Source organism: Triticum dicoccoides, chromosome 3A, assembly GCF_002162155.2.
Source record: "Triticum dicoccoides isolate Atlit2015 ecotype Zavitan chromosome 3A, WEW_v2.0, whole genome shotgun sequence".
Lineage (NCBI taxonomy): Eukaryota > Viridiplantae > Streptophyta > Magnoliopsida > Poales > Poaceae > Triticum > Triticum dicoccoides.
In genome coordinates this window covers 519,901,284-519,908,546 of record NC_041384.1, presented here as the reverse complement: position 1 = coordinate 519,908,546, position 7,263 = coordinate 519,901,284, and positions in this window count along the sequence as shown.

The following is a 7,263-nucleotide window of genomic DNA, read 5'->3' as shown; positions in this document are numbered from 1 at the left end:
AATGCGAAGTATGAAGATTGCAGTATGGTTGGGTTAAATCCCTTCTGTAAACTTAACCCGGTACTAGAAGTAAGGATATTTTGATCTTTTTTCCTTTGTGTTTTGTCCAGCCGTATTGTTTATCACTGATCCTTCCTATTGTCTTTGTAGGCCAACTCTGATTTTTGGAAAGTGAAATATGATCACGAAGCTGCCAAGAAGGCGAAACTCGCTGCCATGAACGCCAAGAAATCAACTCGGAGATCGAAGAAGAAAAAGAAGACCATTGCTGAAGATTTAATGAAACTTGATGACACGTCTGACTCGGAGGTAGCCCTTGATTCCTTTGGCCAATTCTTTAACAATCTTATAGACACTGATCCTTACCAGGATGACACCAGGGCCAGTCAGGCCGGGGAAGCAGAGGTAACTATCATTTCCTTCGACTCAGTGCCCTTTCCAAGACACAAAGTTCGACGAGTGATCCGTAAAGTAAGGTTTACTAACCCCTTAGCTCACTTGGATCCCAACTTTCATTTGAAAAAGTAGCAACATGAAAGCCGCTGTGAAGTTGGGATTGAAGAGGAACTGGCTGTCGTCCTTCAACAGACCCCTCGAAAACGCCCGAACGAGGTTTACTTATTACTGTCTTTAACTCGTTTTAATGAATCCTGCTCCTTGTATTTCTTTTAACTCTTTTCTTTTATCCTTTCAGGAGGTGTCTCGTTCTTCAGGCGACTCATCACAAACACAATTTCCGTCTTTCAAGACTGCTCCTGGGTAATCAGAAATCCTCCTTTCTTTCGGGTTGCTCAATTGTATCTTTATGCTGACAATCCTGCAATATTTTTCCTTAGTGGTCAGGATAAATCCAAGAAGACAAAGGCAGCTAAATCGGCGGAAGACCCGCCAGTGCTAGCATCTGAACCGGCTAGGCCGCCTTCTCCATTGGCTAACGCTCCAGAACACCCGCCTATTGACAATGAGGCAAATCCTCCTGAGACGACTTTTGATGAAGCCATTATGAATCCTTCTACAGCTGGACCGTCAAGCTCAACCAACCTGCTGTCTCCACCTGCTCAAGATGTTCAAATTACTGGGAGCCGCTTTGTTGAGCCGGGGAACCCAACGGTGCTGGCTCGGTGCACAGCAAAGCAAGAAGCATTGGAGAGGCATAAGGTTCACTTTGATGTTGCCAACTATGACCGTCTCAATGCTAGTGATATCTTATCCGGCTATCTCAGTCATGTACACTCCAGTCGTGAGTCTGAGATCGAGATGGTCAAGCAGCTTCAGTTGAAGTATGAGGTACGTTATTTCCGGTTTACTAATATTCCTTCAGCCCCCAAGTCTTCAGATTATGAGAGAAACGGAATAACTTGTAGACTTAAAATATGAGCCGAGACTTTTACCTCTGAATCTTTGCCTGATATTGATAGAGCAAAAAACTTCACCTATAGTCCCCAAGGACCGGTTTATTTTGATCATTAATGAATCGGTACTTTAGAATTTAAAACCGTCTTCAAAGTACTTAACATTCTGGTTTAACCTTGATAAACTTGCTGAGCTGCATACATTAGCCCCCAAGTGCCAAGTGTTGTTACTTTGTAAGGGACTTGGGACTTTAAATATGTTTGTAGAGTCGTAAAAAATTGATTTGGCATACATTAGCCCCCAAGTGTCAAGTGGTTTATTCGTAAAGTACTTGAGACTTGAATCTTGAATTTGGATATTTGAATTTGAAACCAAGTCTTGACTTATCTGAACATTTCACAGAATGCCTTGTCTGAATTGAACTCTCAATTGACTGACGCAAAGACCCGGCTAGCGAGTCAGGAGTCAGAAATCAAATCTTCCACCTCCAAACTGCAAATAAGCCTTTCTGCAACGGAAAATTTGAAGACCAGCTTTGCTGCCAAGGAGAAGACTTGGGAAAATGAGAAAACACTTCTGACCCGACGAGCTGAGATAGCCGAAACAGCTCTGAAAGAAATTTCAATAGAGTTGAATGGTTTAAAGCTCAGATGGTCGCTGCTATCTTTGGTAAGCTGCCTGATTTGACCTTTCGTATATTTTTTGCCAAACCGGAGTATAATCCGCCAACTAACTCTGTTAAAAATATATGCAGGTCCGCGAAGTAAAAATCTGAGCCAAGACCCGTTGATTAAGCTGAAGGCAATATACACTTTAGTTGAACAATTGTATATCAGCGCACAACGGGCTCTGGCTGCCATCTCTCCTGCTAATCAAGGACCTAACCAGCTCAGTGACGTCCTGAAGAAGCTATCCATCCTTCCTGCCAGGTTCCAAGAAGTAAAACGCTCCTGCACGCGAGCCAGAGCTTTGACTGCCCTAAGCCGCTCCAAGGCTTGGGTGCCAGACCTAGACCCGACGGACGTGGCAAGGGGCTATCCTACCATGAAGGAGGATCGGTCTCCTTTTGATCAGGATGACGCTGGCCTCAAGCGACTAGTCTTGGAGATGACACCAATGTGGACAAGTACCAGCCGGGTTTTGATAGTGAGAATAAGAAGATGGCCCATCCCTCATATAAAGTAACAGACTTAATCCCACCAGTGAGAGAAGATACATTTGCCTCAGAGGTTGACCCGGTCGGCCTGATTGACGATGAAGCCGAATTTGTCGCCATGAACGGCTTTGATTGGTCAAAACCCAACTTCCAACAGACTCAAGATGGTGAACCGGCGAGGGAGGGACAATGATTATCTTCATGGGCTTATAAAGCCTTGTAATAGCTTAACTGTTAAAACACCGCATGTTTGCTTGTGCCATCGCGCATAAAATACTTATATGTGAATCTGTGTTTCCAGATGCCAATGTTTAATGCTTGCTTATGCATCGCTTAATGCTTATCTCTGCAATGTTTGAACTTTGTTCCTGTAAATACAAAGAAAAGACTGGCATGGTGGTTTAGAACCAAACGGGTTTAAACACTTAATGTAGAGCCAATATATTTACCTTGATAAAAACAGAGACAAATATAAATTCGAATTTTGTAGTTAACGCAGCAGGTAAGCGTGTATAAGTAATGACCATACCTGATCCCTATTGATCCTTAGATCACCGGTTTAAATAAGCCGGGTGATTGAATTTGATAACTCAATATTTAATGATCATTATACCTTAGTAGCTCATACCTTTTGATCCTTGAACCGCTGGATTGAATGACCCGGGCGGCTGTGTTGTCCAATAATTGAGCTAGTGAAGAAGACCAGGCTAATTTATTTGTAATATTGAAACAACAATAAACTAAAAGGCAAGCAATAAATAATAGGCATAATTTTAATCTTATATTCAAAAGGTTTGGGGTTTCTGATTCGAATACAACCAGTAAACCGGACCAAAGGGGTTAAGCTAAGGTTCAAATACGACCATATAGCCCCCAGTGGCTTTGGCGTTGCACCGATCAAGAGGGTACCGACCGCTATGTTCTCTTTGGTTCGAATACGACCTATGTTTGAAAAGGAAGCCCCCAAATGACCTTGAGAGGTTTTTAACGACCCTGATTTGAATACGATCCAAGTCGGACTCAAAGGGGTTAAGCTATGATTCGGATACGATCAAGAAGCCCCCAGTGAGTTTTGGCCTTGAGCCGATCAAGAGGGTTACGACAACTATGTTATCTTTGGTTCGAATACAACCTATGTTTGAACAGGAAGCCCCCAAGTGACCATGAGATTTGCAGCTAGATTCGGATACAATCATAAGCTGGACCAAAAAGGTTAAACTTGATTCAAATATGATCAGCTCCTTAATAGTCATTTGTAAATAAGAAATAATAAAGATGCATAGTCTGTGAAAAGAAAAGAGACCGATGGTCTTACTTTATTGCTTATCATAGTATATACAACGTGAACGTATGTACATGATGAGAGCCGGCGGCTCAGGTGTAATATGGCCGAAGTTGAGCAATGTTCCATGGCCGGCGGGTCTCCTCTTCCGACTTACGCGAGTCTGCATGCTCTCGAACGTCAATGAGGTAGTATGACCAATTGTTTAAATATTTATTGACCACAAAGGGTCCTTCCCAAGGTGGGGATAACTTGTGTGCATCTGAAAGATCCTGGATGAGCCGGAGCACCAAGTCGCCATCCTGAAAAGTCCTGGACTTAACCCGGCGGCTGTGATAACGACGCAGGTCATGTTGATAAATTTCCGACCGGGCCGCTACTAAGTCTCTTTCTTCATCCAACAAGTCAAGTGCATCTTGTCTGGCTTATTCATTATTAGCTTCAACATAAGCCGCCACACGGGGCGAGTCATGACGGATGTCACTAGGAAATACTGCTTCTGCTCCATAAACCATGAAGAAAGGTGTGTAACCTGTAGACCTATTGGGCGTAGTATTGATACTCCATAATACCAAGGGTTATTCCTCTACCCAACAACCCGACATTCGTTGTAAAGGAACCATAAGCCGTGGTTTGAGCCCTTCCAAAATTTCCTGATTGGCTCTCTCAGCTTGACCATTGGATTGAGGGTGAGCTATAGAAGAAACATCAAGCCGGATGTGTTCTCGTTGACAAAATTCCTCCATAGCTCCTTGGGACAGATTAGTGCCATTGTCAGTGATAATACTGTGTGGAAACCCGAAATGGAAAATTCACTTGTTTCATGAACTGAACCGCCGTGGCTGCGTCACATTTACTCATAGGCTCCGCCTCAACCCACTTGGTGAATTTATCAACTGCCACCAGGAGATGTGTCTTTTTATCCTTAGACCTTTTGAAAGGTCCTACCATGTCAAGCCCCCAGTCCGCAAACGGCCAAGTGATTGGAATCATCCGGAGCTCTTGAGCCAGCACATGTGCTCGTCGTGCAAATTTTTGACATCCATCACATCTACTGACCAGATCTTCTGCATCAGCGTGAGCCGTCAACCAGTAAAAACCGTGATGAAACACCTTGGCCACTAAAGATTTTGACCCGGCATGATGACCACAATCGCCTTCATGGATCTCACGAAGGATCTCTTGACCTTCTTCAGGGGAAACAAAACGCTCCGGAAACACTGCGATGGTATAACTCTCCATCTGAAATCGTCATGGACTTAGATCGCCGGGTTATCTGTCAAGCCAGGGTCTCATCCGCTGGCAACTCTCCCCGGGTCATGTAAGCCAAGAACGGCACCGTCCAATCTAGGATGACATGAAGAGCCGCTACCAACTGTGCCTCCGGGTCAGGAACAGCTAAATCTTCTTCGGTGGGCAACTTGACAGAGGGGTTATGCAAAACATCCAAAAAGGTGTTAGGTGGCACCGGCTTACGCTGAGACCCCAGCCGGCTTAAAGCATCAGCTACTTCGTTCTTTCGATGGTCAATGTGTTCCACCTGATAACCTTTAGAATATCCTGCAACAGCATCAACCTCTCGGTGATAATCCTCCATGAGAGGGTCCTTGGAATCCCACTTGCCAGATACCTGTTGAGCCACTAGATCCGAGTCACCAAGACATCTGACCCGGCTCAAGCTCATCTTTTTTGCCACTCGAAGACCATGGAGCAAGGCTTCATACTCTGCTGCGTTGTTAGTGCAAGGAAACATCAACCATAACACATAACAAAATTGTCACCTCATGGGGAAGTTAGCACGACTCCAGCCCCCGAGCCTTCCAATTGCCTGGATCCATCAAAATGAATAGTCCAATACGTGTTGTCTGGCTTCTCTTCTGGCATCTGCATCTCTGTCCAGTCATTGATGAAGTCAACCAGGGCTTGAGACTTAATTGCAGTACGTGGAACATACTTAAACCCATGAGACCCAAGCTCAATTTCCCACTTGGCGACTCGCCCCGTAGCTTCTCTGTTTTGAATAATGTATCCCAAAGGAGCAGAGCTAACCACAGTGATTGGATGTCCCTGAAAGTAATGCTTAAGCTTCCGGCTCGCCATGAATACCCCATAAACAAGCTTCTACCAATGTGGATATCGTTGCTTAGACTCAATTAGCACTTCACTGACATAATAAACCGGTCGCTGAACCGGATGCTCTTTGCCATCCTCCTTGCGCTCTACCACAATAGCTACACTAACAGCCCGTGAGTTGGCAGCCACGTATAACAATAGCGGTTCTTTCTCAATTGGAGCAGCCAGGACCGGCGGCTCAGCCAGCTGTGCCTTCAGATCCTCAAAAGCAGCGTTCGCAGCATGGCTCCAAACAAAAACATCCATTTTCTTCATCAACTGATACAGAGGCATAGCCTTTTCCCCCAACCAGCTTATGAACCGGCTCAAAGCAGCCACACGACCCGCCAGCCGTTGAACATCATTGACGCAGGTTGGTTTGGCTAGGGATGTAATTGCCTTGATTTTCTCCGGGTTAGCTTCAATACCTTGGTTAGACACCAAAAAACCCAAGAGTTTGCCGGCTGGCACTCCAAAAACACACTTGGCCGGGTTAAGCATCATTTTGTAAACCCGGAGATTATCAAAAGTCTCTATCAGGTCCGTGACAGGTTTCCTCTTCCCTGGATTTCACCACTACATCATCCACATAAGCATGAACATTGCGCCCAATTTGATTGTGAAGACAATTTTGCACACACCGTTGGTAAGTCGCCTGGGCACTCTTAAGCCCAAAAGGCATAGACACATAGCAGAAAGCTCCAAAAGGAGTTATAAAAGATATGTTCTTTTGACTGCCATCTTAATCTGATGATAACCGGAATAAGCATCTAAGAAACTCAACCGTGCGCAACCCGCCGTAGCATCAATGATCTGATCAATACAGGGGAGAGCAAAAGGATCAGCCGGACAAGCCTTGTTCAGATCTGTGTAATCCACACACATACGCCAGGTGCCATTCTTTTTGAGTACAAGCACCGGGTTAGCTAACCATTCGGGGTGAAAGACCTCCACAATGAACACGACTGCCAAGAGTCGGGCCACCTCTTCCCCAATGGCCTTGTGCCTTTCTTCACTAAACCGTCAGAGAAACTATCTGACAGGTTTGAACTTTGGATCGATATTAAGAGTGTGCTCAGCGAGTTCCCTCGGGACACCTGACATGTCTGAAGGTTTCCAAGCAAAGATGTCCCGGTTCTCAATGATGAACTCGATGAGCACGCTTTCCTATTTCGGATCCAAGTTTGCGCTGATGATGAACTGTTTGGATGAGTCACCAGGTACAAAGTCAACCATCTTAGTGTCATCAGCTGATTTGAAGTTCAATTCCGGCTCATGCTCTGTTGTTGGTTTCTTTAATGACGTCATGTATGTCGGGTCAACATGATCCTTGTAAAATTTTAACTCCTTTGTTGCACAA